Below are 23,019 nucleotides of genomic sequence, written 5' to 3'. Positions count from 1 at the left end.
TCATTCCCGACTTTTATTAGTTCTTTGAGAATTTCATACAGTATGTTTTGATTGTATTCACCTCTTTCTCTAACTCTTTTCAGATCTACCCCTTCTTCTCTACCCATCCAACTTTCGTGTCCTTTTTTTTTTTTTTTTGATCACTGGTGGTGATTGTGGTGGTGGTGGTGGTGATAGTGGTGGTGGCAGCAGCAGTGCCTGCACATGCCCTTAATTCCAGCACTTGGGAGACAGAGGCAGGTGGATCTCTGAGTTCCAGGACAGCCAGGGCTACACAGAGAAACCTTGTCTTGGACCGCCCCCCCCCCCAAAAAAAAAAGTTTCAAGACCAGTTTGTGCTGCCCAAATATTCTTGGGAGTGTGGTCTTCTACTGGGGAGTGGTTGACATACCTGGACCTACACTCTTTCAGAAAGCTGTCTCTCCTTTCCCAGCAGCTGACAATTGCTAATAGCTCCCTGGCTAGGGGTGGGATTGTGTGTTCAACTCCCTTCTCCGTGCTGGGATTTATTTGGTCTGGCTTGATTTGCAAAGGTTTTGTACATATTGTCCCAGCTGCTGTGAGTTCTAATGTGCAGCTGCCCTGCTGTGTCCAGAAGAGAATGTTTCCTTGTAGTCATCCACAGCCTCTGGCACTTAAACTCTTTCCTGCCCCCTGTTCCTCATCATCCTTGAACCTTGGAGGTGTAGTATGTTTGCTCCCTTTAGGGCTGAGCATAATTGTAGTCTCTCTGCATCTTGGCCAGTTGTGGGTCCCTGTAAATCACTGTGATAAACTGCAAATAGAACCTTCTCAGATGAGGGTTGAGGGATACGTTGCTCTGTGAGTGTAACAATAAATCATTAGGAGTCAGTTTAATACTGTGTTCTTTTAGCAGCATAATAGTAGTAAGTTTTCCTCTAGGATCTATGACCATAAGTTTCTTAGCTTGATAATGGTATCAGGTATTGGTTTCATACTGTGGATTGGGACTTAAAAGCCAATCAGAAAGTGGTTGGTTACTCACATGCTGTTTGTGCCACCATTGCACCAGTGTGCTGCATGTCTTGTCAGGCCAGTCATTACTGTAGCTGTGTATGACTGATGATTGCTTTTCTCCCTCAGTACTATGCATAGCACCCTCCAGCCCCTTGAAAGCTGGCCAATAGGAATGAAACTTCCAGATCCATACCAGCTTGGTTTTGCCATGCTTTATGACTCAAGTATGTGGTGTCTTTAGCACTAGGGTCTTACGTTTCTGGATGATATTAAGAGCAGTGACAATATCCTTTAATGTTTGGGGGTGGGGGTTCTGTGGACTTCTCTGGCCAACAGTTCCAAAACAAGTAATCCATTCCTGGCACTGGGCTTTTTTTTATTAGTTAGCTTCTGGTGTCTACTAGGGACATTTTAATACCCCAATCCTCTAGCGTGTGTGTGTGTGTGTGTGTGTGTGTGTGTGTGTGTGTGTGTGTGTAGATGTGAATATTTTAGGAAGTTTCTATAGTACTAGGTTTCCATATATCTTTTTTGAAAGGTCTTTCCCATGCTACCTTCTTTACCCTACTCTCTACTGACCTACCCCAGTTTAACCCTTCCTGTTCCATTATTCTCCTTTACATCTTTATTCCCTTGAACTTGCTATGCAGCCAAGAATGGCCTTGAGCTTCTGATCTTCCTGCCTCTACCTCAATTGCTGGGATTAAAGCCTTGAGCCCTTACACCCAATTTATGTGGTGCTACTAAGGATCACACCTAGGACCTCCTGCCCCCAGATTTAAAAGTCATTTTAATTTTAATTTATTTACATTAAACATTCTTTTAGATTTATTTATTTATTTTACTTTACATGTATGAACGTTTTACCTGCATGCATGTATGTCCACCATGCACGTGCCTATTGGATTCCCTGGAACTGGAGGCTTGGATGAATGTGAACCCATAACAACCCAACTATGTATGTGCTGTCAATTGAACCTGGGTCCTCTGTAAGAGCAATAAAGGCTCTTTACATGGAGCCATCTCTTTAGCTGCTAAATTTTTAAAATTTTGAGACAGGGTTTCACGTAGTCCACATGACTTTGAGTTCACTACGTAGCCAAGTCTAGCCTTGATCTACTCCTGCTTCAGCCTCCCACATGCAAGGATTACAAGTGTTTGTTATTATAGCCTACTAAAAGTTAAAATTATTATTTTAAGATTTTTTAAAAATATACTTTATTTTTATGTGCATTTGTGTTTTTGCCATGGGTGTGGGTCCCCTGAAACTGGAGTTACAGACAGGTGTGAGCTGCCATGTGGGTGCTGGGAATTGAACTCTGGAAGAAGAGTCAGCGCTCTTAACCCCTGAGCCATCTCTCCAGCCCTATTTTAAGATTTTTACTTGCAAGTGCCTGTGGGGGTATATGCATATGAATGCAGATACCTAAGGACTCCAGGAGGCGTTGGATCCCCCTGGAGATGGAGTTGCAGGTAGTTGTTGGCCAGCTGAGACAGATGCTGAGACTGACTCAGGTCTTCTGCAAGACTAGTAAATATGCTTAGTCACTTACCCATCTTTCCAGCATACGCACTCGAATGAAGGTCAGAGGAGGGAATCTATTCTTTCCTCTTATGTGAGTCTTGGGAGTTGAACCCAGACCATCAGGCAAGCACCCTTAACTACCAAGCTGTTTGCCAGCCCTAAAAACTGTTTTTCTTTTCTTTTTGTTTGTTCTTAAAGTACCTAGTAGGTGTAGGCACTCACTGTGAAGGGTACAGGGTGATGAATGGAGGTTCTTACCTTGAAGGGTTTTGTCTAGTGGAGGAGGTTAGCAGAGCTTACTGTTTGTTCTTGTTCCTGAGAGTCACTCCCTGACCTTTTGCTCTTATTACTGTTATTTACCATCCTTAACCTTCTATGTTCTTCTTCTTTTTTTCTCCCTGAGACAGGGTTTCTTTGCGTAGCTTTGGAGCCTTTCCTGGAACTTGATTTTTAGACCAGTCTGGCCTCGAACTCACAGAGATCCGCCTGCCTCTGCTTCCCAAGTACTGGGATTAAAGGCATGCGCCACCACTGCCCGGCCCTTCTTTGTTCTTTCTGTGGCTTCTATTGTATATTCATTTGTGAGGGTCTCATCTTGTTAGATAATAAATTCCACTGACTGATTTCTGCTTCATGTTTATTCTTGTAGATATTTGTGAGAAAACAATTTCATGAGAGACTGAGGGACCAGGCTGTGTGAGAGTGTGAATCTAAATCCTAATACTTACTCACAGAGATCCATCTGGCTCTGCCTCCCAAGTGCTGGGATTAAAGGCGTGTGCCATCATTGCCTGGTGGGATTTTTTTTTTTGTTTTTTCGAGACAGGGTTTCTCTGTGTAGCTTTGCGCCTTTCCTGGAACTCACTTGGTAGCCCAGGCCGGCCTCGAACTCACAGAGATCCGCCTGGCTCTGCCTCCCGAGTGCTGGGATTAAAGGCGTGCGCCACCACCGCCCGGCGCCTGGTGGTTTTTAAAGACATGGTCTTGTTAAGTAACCACAGGCTGGCTTTGAATTCAGTCACCTTCCTGTCTTAGCCTAGCCTTCTGAGTGCTGGGATCCCAAGTATTATGCCATTATGCCTACCAACACTAAGTTTGTATGTGGATTTTTTGAGACAAGCTCTCATGTTGGCCTGGAACTCTTTGTAGCTGAGGATGACCTGAACTGCTGATCCTCTGACCTTCACCTTTGGAGTGTTGGGATTTCCCATGCTTTACATCATAGTTCCGTTGGTTATGTACTCTGTGGTGAGGAAGATGTGGTGGGAGCATGCAGCAGAGGCTACTCACTTCATGAGAGACAGGAAACAGAAAGAGGGTACCCGTGGACAAGATACAGCCCCTAAGAACATGCCCTCGGTGACCTTACTCCTTAAAGTTTAAGAATCTCCACAAAGAACCTCACCAGCTGTGAACCAGACTTTCACTGAGAGCCTTCGGCAGAGGTGGAAGCCTTCGGCATACTTCATATCCAAGTATGCTTCCTTTTCCTTCAAACTGACACCAAGTTCTGACTAAGTAGCCCAGGCTGGCCTCAAACTTTCACTTTCAAGCCCTCCTTCTTGCCTCTGCACCCTAAGTTCTAGGATTACAGGTGTGATATGACAGCACTTGCATGAGAAAGGCAAAACAAGTTTTGTTCTTTTTTAAAATTATTATTGTGTAGGACAACTTGCAGGAATCAGGTTTTTTATTTTATGATGTTGGACCTGGAGATTGAAGTTATATAGTCAGGCTTGGCAGCAAGTTCCTTTACCTGTGGAGCCATCTTACTGGTCTGAGAAGGGCTCATTTTTCAATCATTCACTTTTTTATTTATTTAGAAATAGGATCTCACTGTATATCTCTTGCTGGCCCAGATCTTGAAATGTACACCAGACTGACTTGAAACTCAGAGATCCACCTGCCTCTACCTCCGAGTGCTGGGATTAAAGGTGTATACCACACTGCCTGGCTCTTTTTTTTAATTTAATTTAATTTTATTTTAATTTTTTGTTTTTTGAGACAGGGTTTCTCTGTGTAGCCCTGGTTGTCCTGGAACTCCCTCTGTCGACCAGGTTGGCCTTAAACTCACAGTTTCTGCCTCCTGAGTGCTGGGATTAAAGGCATTTGTCACCACTGCCTGGCAAAAAGGCTAATTTTTTTTTTTTTAAAAACTACTTGCATATGTAAGGTTTGCCACAAAAATTTATAATTTTTATGTGAAACATAGTGTGACACAAAAATAAGTCATTAGTGTTTCTATGTGGTGAGCTTCAAGCAAGATGAGATAACAGTGGTTTTTGCTGCTCCTCCTTCTCTTCAGACACAGTCATTTTAGCTCCTTCCTGTGGGTGCCAGACTTGGCATCTCTACACTTTATTTGCACATTGTATACTTTGGTATTGTGTTAATGTTGTACTTTGTAAATGGATTGTTCATTTAAAAATGATCAGTTATGCTCAGCAGTGGTGACACACACCTTTAATTGCAGCACTGGGGAGGCAGAGACAGGTGGATCCCGAGTTAGAGGCCAGCCTGGTCTACAGAGGAAGTTCCAGGACAGCCAGGGCTACACAGAGAAACACTGTCTCAAAAAACACAACAAAATTGTTAGTTACTACCTAAATAAAGAAGCAATGACTGATTTGGAGATGAAAAGAAAAGCTGAGTTTAAAAACAATTCAAAGAAAGCCACATATTGGGCTGTACCCTTTGTAATCAATCCCAATAGTCAGACTCTAAGACAGAAGGATCACGAGTTCAAGATTAGCCTGACCTACATAGTGAGACTCTAGATCAGCCATTTAGCCAACCAGCTAACCAGCTAACCAAAACAATTAAAAAGATTTAAAGAGGATAATGAAAAACTCATTTTGTGCTGAGAGTTAAAATGAAATTGGTCCCAAGGCATTTTTGACTGTGTAAATACTGTTTCTGAACTAGTTCCTACTCAATTTGCATTTTAAAATCAGTCACACTTCAAAACAATAAAATCTGCTTCTGATACTTGAGTAGCTCATGCTCGCTAACATTTAGAAGGGTAGTGTGGTCCATTTCTTTATGTAAGTCTGTTGGCCAGTCATCTGATGAAGTCACCAGTTTGTGGCTAGAAATTGAGAAAGAGAGATGAGGAAACTCAAAATATTGACACATACTGACCACCTTTCCGTGCATGAGACTGCCCTTTTGGACTGGTTGGGAAACTGTAGCATAAGCCTTGTGCAAATTAGACCATTGCTGTTTTCTAGCTGGGATGAGATGGGGATCAGAGCAGCTCATGTTTGTTCAGCAGAACTTTTTTTTTGTGTGTGAGCCCCGCCCCTCCACTCCCTAGCCCTCCCATCCCCGAGTTGTATGCTCAATGCTCAATTGCATTGGTATTTTCAAACTAATTACTGGAGTCTAGGCCTCATAGGTATTCAGATCTAGAACATTTTATGTTTTTAAATTTAATTTTATTTACTTAGGCTCCTTTAAAAGCAATTTATTTTTAATTTTAATTGTATGCATGTATGTCGGTATGTTCATGTGAGTTCAGGTGTTTGCAGAGGCTAGAGGTGTTGGATCCCTCTCCAGCTGGGGTTACAGGTGCTAATGAGGTGTGGGTACTGGGAATTGAACTCAGATCCTTCAGAGAAGCAGTGTCTGCTCTTAACTGGAGCCATCTCTCCAGCCCTATTAGGCCCTTTTTTGAGAGAGGGTTTGGCCATGTAACACATATGGGTCTTAACTTCAAGATTCTCCTGCTTCGGCCTCCTACTGTTGCCAGTTTAATTTGGGTATGGAGTTGGAGAACTTACTCCCCACAGTATTCTTTTTTAATATTTATTTATTCTGTTTTATGTGCTAGTGTTTGCGTGCATGTATGTCTGCGCATCATAAGTGTGCCTGGTGCCCAGAGAGGCCAGAGAAGATGTCAGATCTCCTGGAACTGGAGTTACAGACAGCTGTGAGCTGCCATGTGGGTGCTGGGAATTGAATGGAGGTCCTCTGGAAGAGCAGTAGTGCTCTTAAACCCTAAGCCATCTCTCTAGCCCCTAGTGGTTTGGTTGTTTGTTTATTTTTATTATGTTTGAATTTTATAGCCTGGGCCTAGAATTTACTGTGTGGACTAAGATGGCCTTGAGCTCAAAGAGCTCCACCTTCTTCTGCCTCTTGAGTTCCCAGCCCGGTTTGTTTGTTTATTTATTTGGTGTTTTGAGACAGGATTTCTCTGTGTAACAGCCCTGGCTGTCCTGGAACTCTTTTTGTAGACCAGGCTGGCCTCACACTCAGAGATCTGCCTGCCTCTGTCTCCCAAGTGCTAGAATTAAAGGTGTGTGTCACCACCTCCCAGCCTATTTTCTTTTGATACTAAACCATTTTTATTTCTCTGTTGCTAGGAAATAAAAAGATTTTTGAGGAAATGACAAATTGGGCAGAGAGATATTTTGAAAGTTGCATAGGTTGGTTATAGGTTAGGAATGTGTTGATCTCTTTCATAGGTTTTAACATAGGTTTTAGATGAAGCATCTAGAATTGTTCCAAGGGATCTTTAAAATTATGTGTGCCTCTGTGGGTTTGAGGATGTGAGTGCAGATGCCTGTGGGAGCCTTAAGAGGGCGTTGGATCTTCTGGAGCTGGAGTTACAGATGGTTGTGAGCTGCCCAACACAGGTGTTGGGGCCAGGCTTGAGTCCTCTGCAAGAGCAGCAGCAAGTGCTCTTAACCACTGAGCCAGCTTTTCAGCTCCTAAGGAGTCTTTTAAAAATTTTAAGAGAGACAGGGGAGAGATAGATGGCTCAACAGTTAAGAGCACTGGCTGCTCTTCCAGAGGACAAGCTTTGATTCCCAGCACCCACGTGGTGTCTCACAACTAACTCCACTCCCGGGGAATCCAATACCCTCTTCTGGCTTCCATGAGTGCACAGATATGCACTCAGGCAAAATACCCATACACATAAAAAAAAAAAAAAAAGAATTTAGAGATAATCTGCAAAAAGGAATGGATGTGATGGTGTAAAATAGACACAGAAGAGATACAGTTTTCTCCAAGTAATGTAAGAGGTTGACTTATAGGCTTATTATGTTTGAATTTTATAGCCTGGGCCTGGAACTTACTGTATGGACCAAGATGGCCTTACTCTGGGACCTGGAACTCTTCTGGAGTAGAAAAGTATAGTAGGTAACACTGTTGGGTAGGTAGCAAACTCAGGAATCCACTCAGGAGGTAGAAGGGCAACTTATATTTCTAGTCAATAGAGCCCTCATTGCTTCTTTAACAAAGAATAATGACAATATTATTTGGTTAGCTCATACTAATACTTTGCTTTTTCTGTCATCTTAAAAGACTGAAAAACATGTCAGGCTGCGTAGTTATGCATATTGTATGTAATCCCAGCAGTAGAAGTGAAGGAGGAGGATTTTCTTTTTCTTTCTTTTTTTTTTGGAGGAGGGGGCACACACAGTGAGAGTTTCAAGGCAGGGTTTCTTGGTGTAGCACTGGCTGTTTTGGCACTCACGGTGTAGACCATGCTGGCTTCAAACGAGGTTTGCCTGCCTCGGCCTCCTGAGCACTGGGACTAAAGGCATGCACCACCACTTCCTGGCTAGGATTTATATTTCAAGGGCAGCTTGGGCCCTGTCTTAACAAGCCAAGCCCTGTTTTAACAGAGCAAGAGCTAGGGATATAGCTCAGTAGTAGAGCACTGACCCTGAACTTACTCTCCAGCCCCGAGGTTGTGGGGCACAGCATGGTGACAATACTAGACATGTGCGTGTCAAGAGAAGAGAAAGCAACACAAGAAAGTCTTTTATTTTATTTTTTTGGTTTTTCGAGACAGGGTTTCTCTGTGTAGCTTTGGAGCCTATCCTGGAACTCATTCTGTAGCCTAGGCTGGCCTCGAACTCACAGAGATCTGCCTGCCTCTGCCTCCCGAGTGGTGCGTCACCACTACCTGGCATAAGTAAGTCTTAAACCTAGATGTCAGTAAGGATAATAGGAGTGTTGCTGCCAGATGTTGACTGAGCTGTGTTAACTTATTCTTCCCCCTGCTTTCAAGCAAAGGAAAACTCCCTACAGCAGGTAACATTATAGCACAGTGATCTTTAGGGCAGTGCCCAGTTGTTCCCACGAACAGGAATTGCTTTGTCTTGACTAACATTTAGAACTAGTCATGGTTTGTAGTTTAGCAGTTTTGTAATTACATGGGATTTTATTTTACTCAATCTATATTCATTATCACCACTGGGGAATAGTTTTTGGGAAGGGAGGTAAAAAAGAATGACAACACAAAGCTTTCATGTATGACTTCATGGAACTGTGTTGTCTCTTCACTGTATTTCAGATTGTTAGCTGTATGGACAGAAGTTCAAAATTTTAATGTATCTTCTGTCATTTAATGGCTAAGAAGAAGTAAGGACCAAGTTAGAAAAGCATGGGACTATGACTGCTAGAAGACCACTAATTTAAAGTAAATCTTTTGTCACTTAGAAAGGAAGGTTTCTTGAATAAGAAGAGAACTACAAATTGCTAATGATGTGTAAGGTAAGGCATAGTCTGTATTTTCCTTTCTTTCTCATATCCCAAAGTAGTATAATACTAACAATACATAATAATTACCTCAAGTCCAAATTTATATAATTTAAATTAGAACTCACAGAGATCCGCCTGGCTCTGCCTCTTGAGTGCTGGGATTAAATGCGTGCACCACCACTGCCCAGCTAGAGCTATAGTTTAAAGCCTGAGGACCTGGTTTTGTTGGTTTGTTTTAAGTTGGCATACATTCATTGTGCATAGTACTGGGTTTCACTGATTTAACTCTTAAGTTGTTACCTTTTTTTTTGAGACAGGGTTTTTCTGTGTAGCTTTGGTGCCTGTCCTGGATCTTGCTCTGTAGACCAGACTGGCCTCGAACTCACAGAGATCTCCCTGGCTCTGCCTCCCGGTATTGAGATTGAAGGTGTGGGCCACCACTACCTGGCCCTTTTTTTTTTTTTTAAAGCTTAACTTTTTATTTTCAGGTGCAGGGAATTAAACTTGGAGCCTTATCCATGCTAGTCAAGCACTTTATCACAGAGCTATTTCCTAGCCCTACATTTTACTTTTTCTTCATCTAAAAAAGATAAGAATAATGCTTGCTTTATTGTCATCATTGTCATAAATGATGATGATGATGATGATGATGATGATGATGATGATGATGGTTTGAGACAGGGTCTCACTATGTAGCTCTGGCTGGTCTGTAACTTGTGTAGACCAGTCTGGTCTAAAAATTTGCCTGCCTCTACTAGGATTAAAGACATGACACCATGCTTGGCCTTCTCTTGATTAATTCTAACAGTACTGTGAGATAATGGGAAGGAGAGCTAAATAAACTCGTTTCTACAGTTCTGAGTTTCTCTCCATTGATGAAAACTTTCTATAATCAATATTAACATATAATGTATTACCACATTCTCAGAAACTAGGTTTTTTTTAAGTATATTTAAGAATATGGGGGCTGGAGAAGTGGTTCAGTGGTTAGGGCATCAGCACCCACATAGTAGCTCACAACCATCTAAACTCCAGCTCCAGGGGGCCTGACTCTCTCTTCTGGCCACTGTGGTACTGCACACACATAATTGAACATAAAAATAGTTATTAAAAAAACAAAAAGAAGAATATCAGCTGGGTGGTGGTGATAGCACATACCTTTAATCCCAGCACTTGGGAGGCAGAAGTAGGTGGATCTCTATGAGTTCAAGGCCAGCTTGATCTACATAGTGAGTTCCAGGACAGCCAGAGCTACATAGTGAGACCAACCAACCAACCAACCAACCAACCAACCAACAAAAAAAACCCAAAACATAATATCTTAATGGCTAGGGATGTAGCTCAGTTGGTAGAATGCTTGACCTTTTATTTTTTATTTATTTTTTTTTTTTTATTTTTTTTTGTTTTTTGAAGACAAGGTTCCTCTATGTAATAGACTTGATGCCCTGGAACTTGCTTTGTAGACCAGGCTGGCCTCGAACTCAGAGAGATCCTCCTGCCTTTTCCTCCCCAGTGCTGGGACTAAAGGTATGTGCCACCACACCTGGGGAGTGCTTGACTATTATGCACAAAGCCCTGGGTTCTATTCCCAGCATTGCGTAAGCCGGCATGGTGGTGCATAGTTCACCTACTGCAGTCTTCCCAGTATTGGGAGTATAAGCTTGTATCACCAAGTCTGGTTCATTCTATTTTTTTTAACTATTGTTATTTTTAATACTAGAGATTTGACCTAAGGCCTTGTGCAGGTGATGTAAGCATTTTATCACTGAGCTGTATTCCTAGCCCTCTTTTTTATTTTTTTTTAAACATCGCCTTACATTTCCCAGGTCAGGGACTGGAAAGTTGGCTCAGTAGTTAAGGGCACTCACTGCTCTTGCAAAGGATCTGGGTTTGGTTCCCAACACATACCTGATGGCTCGCACTGTCTTTAATTCCAGGAGATCTGATGCCTTCTTCTGGCCTTTGTAGGTACTGCACACAGGTGGTACATGTACATATATGCAGGCAAAACACTCATACACATAAAATAAAGTATAAAATAAAATTATTTAGAAGTTCCCCAGGCCAACATACTCTGTTGCCCAGACAGGCCTTCAACTCGAAACTCTCCTGTCTTTCATCTTTTCCTCTTTTTCTTCTCTGTCTTCATTGTGCTAGGGATTGAATTCAAGGTACTGGCTTGGTAAGAAGGTGTTGTACCTTTGAGCTACCTTTTTTTTTCTAGTTTGCTTTATTCCTCAAATTAGATTTTATTTGTTTTGTGTGTGCATGCATAAATGCCCTAGTATGTATATGGAGGTCAGAGGACAAACTTCTAGGAGTCAGCCCTACTGTGGGTGCTGGGGATGGGTTTTAGATGGTCAGGTTTGGTGGCAGCCACCTTTTACCAGCTGAGCCATCTCACCAGCCCTTGTTTTTTGTTTATATTTTTATTTATATGAGTACATGTGCCTTTGTAACTTATAATACATATGTGTGGTCAGAAGAGAAAGTATGGGATCCCCAAGAGCTATAGGTACTTGTAAGTGGCCAGATGTGGGTGGTACGAACTCAACTTGGGTACTTTGGAAGAGTAGTGAGTACTCTTTCTTAACTTCTGAGCCATCTCTCCACCCTCCACCCATTTTGTTTTTTAAGATGTAAGCTCATAGTGTGCTCAGGCTGGCATAGAACTTACTATGTAGAACACATCCCCTTTCAGTTTCATATTTTTAAATGAAATAATATTTGAAGAAAATTTTAAGAATTGGGAAAAACTCAAGACATAATCTCATGTGTCCAGGTTTACTTAGAACTCCATATCTAGATGAGTATGATTTTGAACTCCTGAGTCTCCTTCCTTTGGAGTGGTGGCACACACCACTACTAGTGCTAAGAACTAGGTGTCTTACAATGAATGTAGTTACTGATTTGCTGAGGCACTTTTGGGAGAAAGTTTAAAAATGGCCTTATATATTCATACTGTTTAGTTCTTGTCGATGTGTCCTTAGTTGAGAAGGACAGTTAATAAGGTTTGACTGCTTTGCTTTAGCAGAGCCAAGAAATGGTACAAAACAAAGTTAACTTAAAGCTCTTTCAGTTGCTTTTGAAACCTGTGGCCTCCTGCCCCCTTCCTTTTTGACAGGGTATTATATTACTATGTTGTCCTGGCTGGTTTGGAACCCTGTGTAGACCAGGCTGGCCTCCAACTTACAGAGATCCTCCTGCCTCAGCCTCTGGAGTGCTGGGATTAAAGGTATGAACTTTAAAGGTATGCCTGCCTTGGACTCTTTTCAGCAGAAATTTTTAAACTTTTGGTTCTGGAGCATTTAATTCCTGAAAAGCCTCTGAGATTAATGAGGTCATTAGCGTTGGTTGTTTTTACTGCAGTCCAAAGGAATCTGCTCTGACTTTTGGGAGAGGAGCTATACAGAAGCACCCACAAGAAAGGTTGCGTGTGCTCCAGGGAGGCTTTCTTCTATGGGTGGTGTAGAATAGCCTTACTCTACTTGAATGCCTTCTTTCCGCCTCTAATGTGAGCCATGTGCCTTAAGATGTCAGGATTCAAACTACTTAAAAAGATTCTGTAAATACTGGGAGTTACATTTTAGTAATTGCAATCACCCCAGATTTGGTTTTCTTAAGTACTCCTCCCCCACTTTTTTTCTTTTAGTTTTTTGTGAGACAGGGTTTCTCTGTGTAGCCCTGGCTGTCCTGGAACTCACTCTGTAGACCAGACTGGCCTTGAACTCACAAAGATCTGCCTGCCTCTGCCTCCTCAGTTCTGTGATTAAAGGCGTGCACCACCAACTGCCCCAGATTTGGTTTTCTTGAAGGTGTTTAAAGTGCATTGTGTATATATGCTTCTCTTTGTTAATCTTGCACCTTGGACATGGACTTGTTTTCTTATATTTTCCAGCATCATGTGGTAAACTCAAAATGGGACCTTTAAAAGTTTGCTTTCTAAATTATACTTTATCAATTTGATATTATTTATTCTCATTCCATTTTTTTTTTAAATAAAGTTGAGATAAATTCTCATCTCATGCAGACCATGCTAGCCTCAAACTTGAAAGAGGATGAACTCTTGATTCTCTTCTTCTTACCACTTCCCTACCATGCCCAGCTTAATTTACTTATTTTTACAAAAGATTTACTTATTATGTGTATGTATGTGTGAGTTTTTGCACCATGTGAATATAAGTGCCTATGGGAGTCAGAAGTCATCAGATTCCTTGGAAGTGGAGTTACAGGTGGTTTTGAGTTGCCATGTGGGTGCCGGGAACTGAACCCAGGTCCTCTCTAAGAGGAGTAAGTATTCTTAACCTCTGAATTATCTCTCCAGTTCCTTATTCATTTTTTGATGCTGTGGATTGAGCTGAGGGCACGGTAAGCACATGGTCTACCACTGAGCTACACCCCCATCCCTATTTACTCTGCTTTAGAAATGCCTCTAAGTGCAGAAATTCACTGAAATTCATTTTAGAGCTGGGATGTCGGGCTAGAAGATGGAGGTGAATGTCTGAGCTCTGAAAGGATGTTATCATCTGGCTGATGCGATAGCTTAGAGGGAAAAACTGCTGTCATCCAGAACTCACAACATGGTTTGATCTTGGATCCCATGGTAGAAGGAGAGAACCTATTCCTGAAAGCTGTCCTATGACCTCTACTGTAGCATACCCCCCACTCCAATAGTAATAGGCAAAATAAATTTATGAAAGCAAGTCTCAAATGTTTTTTTTTTTCAAAGACAGGGTTTCTCTGTGTAGTTTTGGAGCCTGTCCTGGAACTCACTGTGTAGACCAGGTTGGCCTGGAACTCACGGAGATCGCCTGCCTCTGCCTCCCGAGTGCACCACACCACCCAACTGCAAGCCTCAAATGTTAAAGCCTGGTTTCTATGTTGTTAGCTTTACTGTCATTGTGACAAAATCTCTGATGTAAACAACCTACAGGAGGAATTGTTTATTTCAGTTCATTTCAAACCATCCTAACAGGGAAGGCCTGGTTGAACAGAGCAGCTCACATCATGGTGGCCAGGAAGGAGAAAGAGGAGAATGGGGCACTGTCTTTTTTCTCCTTTATTCTATCCATATGGGAACAGTGTGGCCTATGCTCAATAGGGGCCTTCTTCCCGTGGTCAGTCAGTCCTCTGTAAGACACTAGACATACCTAGAGGTGTGTTCTTCGGGTGCTTCTCCACCCAGTCAAGCTGATGGATCACAACTGGTATTTATCAAAACCAGGTATTCTCTCGGGTTTAGATGCCAGAATTCATTGTACTGGTTTCCTGTGGAAAGCCCTTCTCAGAATTTACTAGGAATTGCACTCAGAAATAAATTTGCTTTCTCTAATTTGTATTTATTTACTTATTTATTTGGTCTTTCCAATACAAGGTTTCTCTCTGTGTAGCCTTGGCTGTCCTGGAATTTGCTCTGTAGACCAGGCTGGCCTCAAACTCACAGAGATTTTTCTACCTGTGCCTCCTGAGTGCTTAGATTAAAACCATGAGCTACCACTGCCTGGTTTTGTGTGTGTGTGTGTGTGTGTGTGTGTGTGTGTGTGTGTGTGTGTGTGTGTGTATCTGTATAACTGAGTGCTGGTGTCCACAGAAGCCAGAGGCATCAAATCCTTCAGGAACTGAAGTTACAGGTGATCATGATGACATGGGTGCTGGGAACTGAATTGGTTGGCATTCTCTGCAAGAGAACTGCGTGCATTTAAACGCAGAGCCATCCCTCCAGCTCCTCTATGTTTATTCCCATTTATTGTTTTTGAGACAGTGTTTCTCTGTGTAGTTCTGAATGTCCTGGATATAGCTCTGTAGACCAGGCTGCTTCTGCCTTTCAGGTGCTGAGATTACAGGCCACCACCACCCGGCTGTGTTTATTCTTAAGAAAGCATTTTTGAACCTAAGGATAAAGCTCATTGACAGAGCATTTGCCAAAAGTACAAGGCCCTGGTTCAATCCCTGCAATGCAGAAAAACAAAGTTGGGTGTGTTGATACACTTCTTTAATTTTAACATTCAGAGGCAAAACAGGAGGATCTCAGAGTTTGAAGTCAGCCTGATATATACATAGTTCTGCACCAGCCAGGGCTGCATAGTGAGACTGTATCTCTCTCTCTCTCTCTCTCTCTCTCTCTCTCTCTCTCTCTCTCTCTCTCTCTCTCTCTCTCTCTCTCTCTCTCTCTCTCTCTCTCTCTCTCTCCTCTCTCTCCTCTCTCTCTCTCTCTCTCTCTCTCTCTCTCTCTCTCTCTCACACACACACACACACACACACACACACACACACACACACTCACTCATGCACATGTGTGTTTGGGGACACAACCATCAAATATTTAGGCTATTAACTATTATATGTTCTTGAGGCCAAATTACTTTTCCCCATATCTGAGATTCTTTTGTCTGCACAGTTTTTTTAATCTTTACAGATGTTTAGAACACAGTTCCTCAGCTGGGTACTATGATTTCAAGCTATGTTGAAGACAGCTTGGGCATGTGTGTAGCTACAAAATGATGGGTTTGTGTCACAGTCAGTGGGTGAAGTTGTCTGATGCTTGATTTTGAGATTTCTTGTTAACAACTGATTTTTGACAGATGGTGGGCAGTGCTGGAGATTGAACTCAGGTGCTTGGTTTTATTTGTAATTTGAAAAACTATGAAGAAGTATGCCAAGCAATTGAGGTAAATCAAATCAGACTTTGGAATTCTTTAGCATAGTAGAGGTTCTTTTTTTTTTTTTTGGTTTTTCGAGACAGGGTTTCTCTGTGTAGCTTCGCGCCTTTCCTGGAACTCACTTGGTAGCCCAGGCTGGCCTCGAACTCACAGAGATCCACCTGGCTCTGCCTCCCGAGTGCTGGGATTAAAGGTGTGCGCCGCCGCCACCACCGCCCGGCATAGTAGAGGTTCTTAATGGCTTCAGTTGGGTGGTGTGTGTATATGTGTGGGATGCGTGTATGGGTGAGTGTTTCCACCAGAGATTGGTGTCAGGTGTCGTGCTCAGTTACTCTTCACCTTATTTTCTTTAGTTTTTATTTTATTTTAGTTTTTTTCAAGACAAGGTTTCTCTGTGTAGTTTTGGTGCCTGTCCAGATCTTGCTCTGTAGACCAGGCTGGCCTTGAACTCACAGAGATCCACCTGGCTCTGCCTCCTGAGTGCTGTGATTAAAGGCATGCACCACCACCGCCTGGCCCTATTTCTTTTTTGAAGCTTCATAACTGCTTGTATCTCTCTCTTCTCTGTTCTCTTTTCTCTCTCGCTCTCTCTTTCAGTTTTCCAAGACAGGGTTTCTCTTTATAGCCCTGGCTGTCCTGGAACTCACCTTGTAGACCATGCTAGCCTCGAACTCAGAGATCGGCTTGCCTCTGCCTCTTGTGCACTGACATTAAAGGTGTGTACCACCACTGCCCGCTCTGTTCCCCCTTAACAGTTCCCTTTCTCCCCCTCATCTTTCTTGCTGTCTAGCTGGCTTCACACTTACAGCTTCCAGGCTGTCCTGTCCTTAGCTTCCTGAGAAGCAGGGACTGTGGGCACATTATTATTCTATGAATTTGCCCATTTGGGGACTTTTGTATGAATAGAACCAGTATTTGGATTTTGGCTTAGCAGAGTGTCTAAAGTTCCCCTGTGTTTTCACATGTGCAGTGCTCTCTCCCTCGCTGTGCTCTGGATGTGTTTGACCCAGCCAAAACTCATGCTGAAACGTAATTGCTTTTAGTATTGGGAGGTGTGGGGCCTTTAAGAGGTGATTAGGTTGCTAAGAAGAGTTAATGCTATTTTTAGGAGTATTCTGCTGGTCTGGATTAATTACCATGAGAGTGACTTTTAAGAATTTTGTTATTTTTTATTTATGTGTGTGTGTGTGTTTGTATGTTTGTGTAGCATGTACATGCCTGGTGTTCATGGGAGCTGGAAGATGGCATCAGATCCCCTAGAAGTGGAGTTACAGATGGTCATTAGGTGCCATTTGGGTCCTGGGAACCAAACCCAGGTCCTCCAGAAGATCAGCCAGAGGGTTGAGCTCTCCCTCACTCCCTTCACTCAAGAGTGACTTTTGTTTTGTTTTCCGAGACAGGGTTTCTCTGTGTAGTTTTGGTGCCTGTCCTGGATCTCGCTCTGTAACACAGGCTGGCTTCAAACTCAGAGATCTGTCTGGCTCTGCCTCCCAAGTGTTGGGATTAAAGGTATGTGCCACTGCCGTCAGGCTCAAAAGTGACTTTCAAAGCATGAAGGTCCTGTGCTTTGTCTCTTTGGCATATACTGCTTCCCTTCTGCCTCTGGCTGTGAGCTGAAGCAAAGTGAGCAGACACTGCTGACATACTGCTGGACTTTCCAGCCTCCAGACCATGAACCACAATAAGTTCTTTACAAATTACGCCCCGGGTGTTCTGGTTTCCCTAGTTTTGCTTCTCTCAGCATCAGTTACCTGTGTTAGGTGTGCTCTTCAGCTGTTAGCTAGGCAGTCAGGTTAACAAGTCTTGAGATTTAAATTGTGTGCCATTTGGAGTAGCATGGTGAAACCTCAAACCGTCGTTTCCTGTCCTGCCTGGGACATGAGTCATCTCCTTGTCCAGCCTATCTGTGCTCCATATGCTCCCCTCCAGTCATGGAGCTGCCTTGTTATCAGCCCCCCTGTGTGGTATTACAGGCTGGCACTCACATTACCCATATTTACTTAAGAATGTCTCACTTTGCAAGAGGATATGCTGAAGAGTAGCTATAAGGGGCCTAAGAAAAGAAAAAGGAGTGTGCAAGTTGAAGGAGACTGCTCTTTGAAGTTGTGAAGGAGTAAGAAGAGGGCCATGCTAGTTGTGCTCCTGATGAGCGGGCTGTGGGTGGGTGACTAGAGCTCATTAATACTAGCCATGGGTCCTGGCATCCACCATGGGTCTTGGGGTATGCACCTACATGATAAGGGGCTCCTACTAGCATTTAATTTTTAAAACAATTTTCTTTTTAAAAAATACTTTTTATCTTTTGATTTTTTTGGGTTTTTTGTTTGTTTTTTTGATACTGGGCTTCTGTATGTGACAGTCCTTGCTGTCCTGGAACTCACTTTGTAGACCAGGCTGACCTCAGACTCATAGAGATCCACCTGCCTCTGCCTCCCAAGTCAAGTGCTGGGACTAAAGACATGCACCACCACTGCCTGACTCTTTATTTAATCTTTGACAGTATCATGTGTATATATTCTGATCCTACCCTCCAACTCCTCATTACTTTTTATAATCAAGTACAAGCAGTCCTTGCTTAGATAATGTCTCCTCTCTGTTTGTCACTTAATGGGCATTTGGATTATTTCCCTGTTTGGCTATTTGGAATAATGCTGCTATGGACATTCTAATGTTCTAAGGTTATTAAAGCTACTTGGGCTTGTTGTTCTTGCAGAGGACTTGAGTTCAGTTCCCAGCCTCACAACCACCGGTAACTCCAGGGGATCTAACGCCTCTGGCTTCCACAGACACCTGTACTTATTTGCATATACCTTACCCTCCATACATAAAATTAAAAAAAAAAAATTTAAATCTCTTGGAATTCACATAATTTTAGTTGATTAAAAAATTGCTCTGGACAGGCTTTTGGAAGGTAAAAGAAAATTTTATTAGGTTTTATATTGTATATTGAATTTTTTTTTTTAATTGAAATCTCCAGATTTCTTGAGACTCCATTCTGGGAGTAGGATTTGATACAGTGCTACCCATCCTTACTGTTACAACAAAGCCATGTAGGCGCTGGAGATGTATAGTTCTCCCAGGAACTTCAGATTTAAGAACTAGTAACTTTAGTAATGTTTCACTTTTAAATGAATGTTTTGGCCTCTCTAGGTCATTTGCGTTTCTATGTGAATTTTAGGATCAGTTTGTCATTTTCTACAAAGAATTGACCTCAAGTGTGTTCTGGTTGTTTGATTCATTCATTCATTCATTGCTTGTTTTTGTGTTTGTCACCTTGACACGAGCTAGAGTAACCTCAGAAGAGGGCCATAATTGATAAAAGGCCTCCATCAGGTTGGCCTGTACACTAGCCTGTGGATCACTTTCTTAGTGATTGATTGTGGGAGGACCCAGTCCACTGTGGGTGGTGCCACCCCTGGTAGGTGGTCGTGGGGTGTGTAACAAAGCAAGCCAGGAGGAGCAAGCCAGTAAGCAGCACTCCTTTACGGTCTTGCTTTTTGTTCCCACCGCCAGGTTCCTGCCTCAAGTTCCTGCCCTGGCTTTCTGGATAATAGACTACAAGCTGTAAGATGAAATAAACTCTTTCTTTCCCAGGTTGTTTTTGGTCATGATGTTTTATCACAGCAATAGAAACCATAATAAATGAATGTAATAGGGATTGATTAGTGTGGAGAGTATTGCCTCTTTAACAGCAGACCTGCGTGTTGCTTTTGATATGCATGGCCCAGCATGTTCATGGGTTTGTCTGTTTTCAGTTTTATGAACCTAATGCCTAGTGTCTCAGTTTCAGATCAAGTTCCAGCTTGGAGCCTTGCTCTGCTTTGTGAAGGTTGGGGCTAGAGGATGAGGAAAATGGCTGTTAAGTGAACATGACCGTTTCTCTGAAGAGGAGGGGAGGCTGTTAACAGTCAGGTGTGGTGGCACACTTGTGTGATCCCTGCACCTGGGAGGTGGAGGCCAGAGAAGCTCCAATTTGAGGCCATACAGTGAAGTGTCTGAAAAAAAGGGGTGGAGGGAGAAGCTATGCAACTCTTGAAATGACCCTTGATGTCTGCTTTGAAGCAGGAGAGAGGACAGAGGGCAGGCACTGCTAGGCGCTTTGTGTAGAGAGCAACAACTGGAGGTGCAGGAGAGTAGAAATGAACAGACAGGCTTTAGATCAGGTTGCTAGAGTTTTAGGATGGTTAGGTTTGTTTAACAGCCTGGGGGTGGGGCTGGAGTTTTGGCTCAGAGGTTAGGAAGTTAAAAGCACTAACTGATCTTGCAGAGGACTAGGATGTAGTTCTTAGTCCCCACATGGCAGCTCAAAATTCAGTTGTCTGGAACTCCAGTTCCAGGGGCTCTAGTTCCTTCTTCTAGCCTCCCTAGGCACCAAGCACAGTGAAGGACAAGGTCATTTTATGTCAAGGACACTGTTTCTGCTAGCATAGTGTTCCATTAACTTTAGGTTTTACCTTCCTCCCCTAACACAGCAGAGAGCTGCTGCACTAAAAGTATACAGTACTGCGCCCACCAACAGTACTACCTTTTTACATTTGAATTTGTGTGTGTGTGTGTGTGTGTGTGTGTGTGTGTGTGTGTGTGTGTGTGTGTGTGTAGGGGGGTTGGCTGTTTCATTACTCTTTAATCTTTGGGGGCCTGCCTCCCAGCTCCCAAATAAACACACACGGAGACCTTTTCTTCCTTGTAAATGTCCATTCAGCCTTAGTGTGGCTTGTTTCTAGTTATATTTTCTAACTTAAATTATCCTGTTTCTCTTCTTTGATGTTTTGCCTCTGGCCTTTTTACCTTTCTCTATTTCTGTATACCTTTCATTACTTTTTACTCGGTGGCTTGCTGTGTAGCTGGGTGGCTGGTCCCTTCTTTTCTTTTCTTTTTTTTTTTTTGTCCCTTTTTTTTCTTGCTCTTTGATCTCTCTTGCTCCCCTCTCTCTGCATGCCAGCCCCACCTATCCTTTCTCCTGCCTGCTTATTGGCTGTTCAGCTCTTTATTAGACCATCAGGTGTTTTAGACAGGCACAGTAACACAGCTTCAGAGTTAAACAAATGCAACATGAAAGAATGCAATACATCTTTGCATCGTTAACAAATGTTCCACAGCAGAAACAAATGTAACACATCTTAATAATACTCTACAATGTGTGTGCGCACGCCCCCGCGCTTGTGTGTATACACATCACAGGGCACATGTGGAGACCAGAGGACAACTTGGTGCTGGTTCTTACCTTCTACTATGTAAGTCCAGCAGATCAAACTCAGAGTAGGTTTGGTGACAAGTGTCTTTACCCACTGAGCCATCTCACTGGCCCTCACTACCTTTTAAATTTTTATTTATTTATGATTATTGTGTGTTTATGATGTGTAAGTGTGCATAAGTGTTTGCTATGGCTCAAATGTGGAGGTCAGAAGACAACTTATGAGTCAGTCAGTTGTCACCTTGCACGTGAGTTCTGGATATTGAATTCAGGCTTACATGACAAATGATTTTACTCACTGAGCCACTTCCCTGGCCCTGATTCACTCTATTTCTTTTATGTAAAATCAAGGAACAACAGTGTAATAAGCATTTGTAAGAATGTGGAAACTGAACAGAACTGCTAGGAGAATTGCACATAATTCTGGACTTTCTGTACTGTTTCTGTAACAGATAGACAACAGTATTACTTTAGTTAGCTATCTGGTCTCTCCATGGCTTTGAGCTGGGAAGAGATTAGTCAATACTAAGGAAATACAAACATCTTCTAGCCAGTTGAGGCTTTCTCCCCCTCCTGCTCCTGTTGGAGTCACTGGGTTGTAGTCAGTGCCATGCCCCATATCCCCCAAAGTCATCTTGTAAGCCGGAAGTGATGTGTGTCCTGTGTTTTGTGAAGTTCTGCCCTGTTGGATTATGTCACTTGTGTTCAGTCACTAGGAAGCTCTCAGAACCCAGTACAGGCTTTACTGCTTGCACCATAAAGAAGGTAGTAAGATTAAGGGGCTGTAACCTGAAGTTTCCAGAAAACAAAAAACATACCTGTGTGGACGATTCTTTTTCTTTCTTTCTTTTCTCTCTCTCTCTCTCTCTCTCTCTCTCTCTCTCTCTCTCTCTCTCTCTCTCTCTCTCTCTCTCTCTCTCCCTTCTCCTTCCTTCCTTTTCCTTCCTTCCTTCCTTCCTTCCTTCCTTCCTTCCTTCCTTCCTTCCTTCCTCCCTCCCTCCCTCCCTCCCTCTCTCTCTCTCTCTTTCTTTCTTTCTTTTCTAGACAGTGTGTCTCTGTAGTTTTGGTGCCTGTCCTGGATCTCACTCTATAGACCAGGATGGCCTCGAACTCACAGAGATCCGCCTGGCTCTGCCTCCTGAATGCTGGGATTAAAGTGCCCAGCTGTGTGTGTGTGGAAGATTCTTGAAGGTTGAATTAGAACTTCTTTAATTGTGGAGAGTTAGAATGTGGCAGATCCTCAGTGAATTCTCTTGGACTACCTTTGGTCCTCTTAATAGCCATTCATCGCTTACACATGTATTTGGCCAAACAGTTTCCGTATCAGGCAAAACCTCTGAACAGACCACTAGGCTCCACCCCTCCCCAAACACGTGTAGCTTGGATGGCATCTGGAGCCTGTAGCAGAGCTCCCCCTCTTCTTGTGTCCCTCTGCCATGTCCCCTTCCAGTGTACTAGGAAAGTGCTTTCCCCTGAAGCCACCTCCATGGTGAGGTATGTCGTTTTTGGACTGCTGCCACTCATTTTTGGCTCAGAATAAATTCTCTCTCATTCCTTTTGAGGAGAGCTGTGTTTGCGTCAGCAGGGCCATAGGTGCAGGGAAACTTAAAATGTGGGTTATTTGCTCTTTCTTTTTTTCCTTAGAAGAAAAGAAAAAACCTTGTGTAGGTAAGTGTTTCTAGTGGTAGTTTGATGTTTCTAGACTCAAGTTGTTAGGGGTTCCTATGTAGCACACATGTGTCATCCAGGAATTCCCCTCTCCAGGCCTACTGGGGATTTCCTTTGCTTTCCTGTATTCGATGTCCTGTTGTTTCCTGTGTCTCAAGTCATTTTCTCTCTTGACTTATGTGAATAATGAGGTCCTTCAGAAAGGAACTGTGGACAGTAAAACTGAAGTAATCATGAATGTTAGAAAAAGCTCTCTCTTAGCTGCTGGTGGTGGCACACGCAGCACTCAGGAGGCAGAGGCAAGTGGGATCTCTGTGAGTTTAGCTTTACTGAACTTTGTGATAGAATGAAGAAGTTCAGCATGTTCTTTGAGTCTGGTTGCTGAGCTGGGGAGGAGGCTGCTGGTTTTTGCAGTCAGACATTGGGCTAATGTCCCTTTCAGAATGGCCTCGATGGCCCAGCGTTTGGATTTGTCCAGTTTAGAGACCTGCTAGTGTACC

At 42.9% G+C, this 23,019-nt stretch overlaps 1 protein-coding gene across 5 annotated transcripts in view; it reads left to right on the top strand.

Annotated features, from left to right (window-relative positions):
* The window catches only part of Raf1 (Raf-1 proto-oncogene, serine/threonine kinase), a 57,987-nt gene that overhangs the window by 5,500 nt on the left and 29,468 nt on the right, over nt 1-23,019 (top strand). The window contains exons 1-2 of one of the 5 annotated variants that reach the window (XM_076567650.1): nt 7,567-7,661; nt 8,811-9,010. The exons of 3 other annotated variants lie outside the window; for them this stretch is intronic. The gene's annotated coding sequence lies outside the window, so the exon portion shown is untranslated. Of the gene's footprint in view, nt 1-7,566; nt 7,662-8,810; nt 9,011-23,019 lie in introns of those variants that run through there. One more of the 5 variants, XM_076567649.1, reaches the window with a different exon arrangement.

This window comes from Peromyscus maniculatus, chromosome 3 (genome assembly GCF_049852395.1).
Source record: "Peromyscus maniculatus bairdii isolate BWxNUB_F1_BW_parent chromosome 3, HU_Pman_BW_mat_3.1, whole genome shotgun sequence".
NCBI classification, from domain to species: Eukaryota; Metazoa; Chordata; class Mammalia; order Rodentia; family Cricetidae; genus Peromyscus; species Peromyscus maniculatus.
This window is presented reverse-complemented; position numbering and strand designations above follow the sequence as displayed.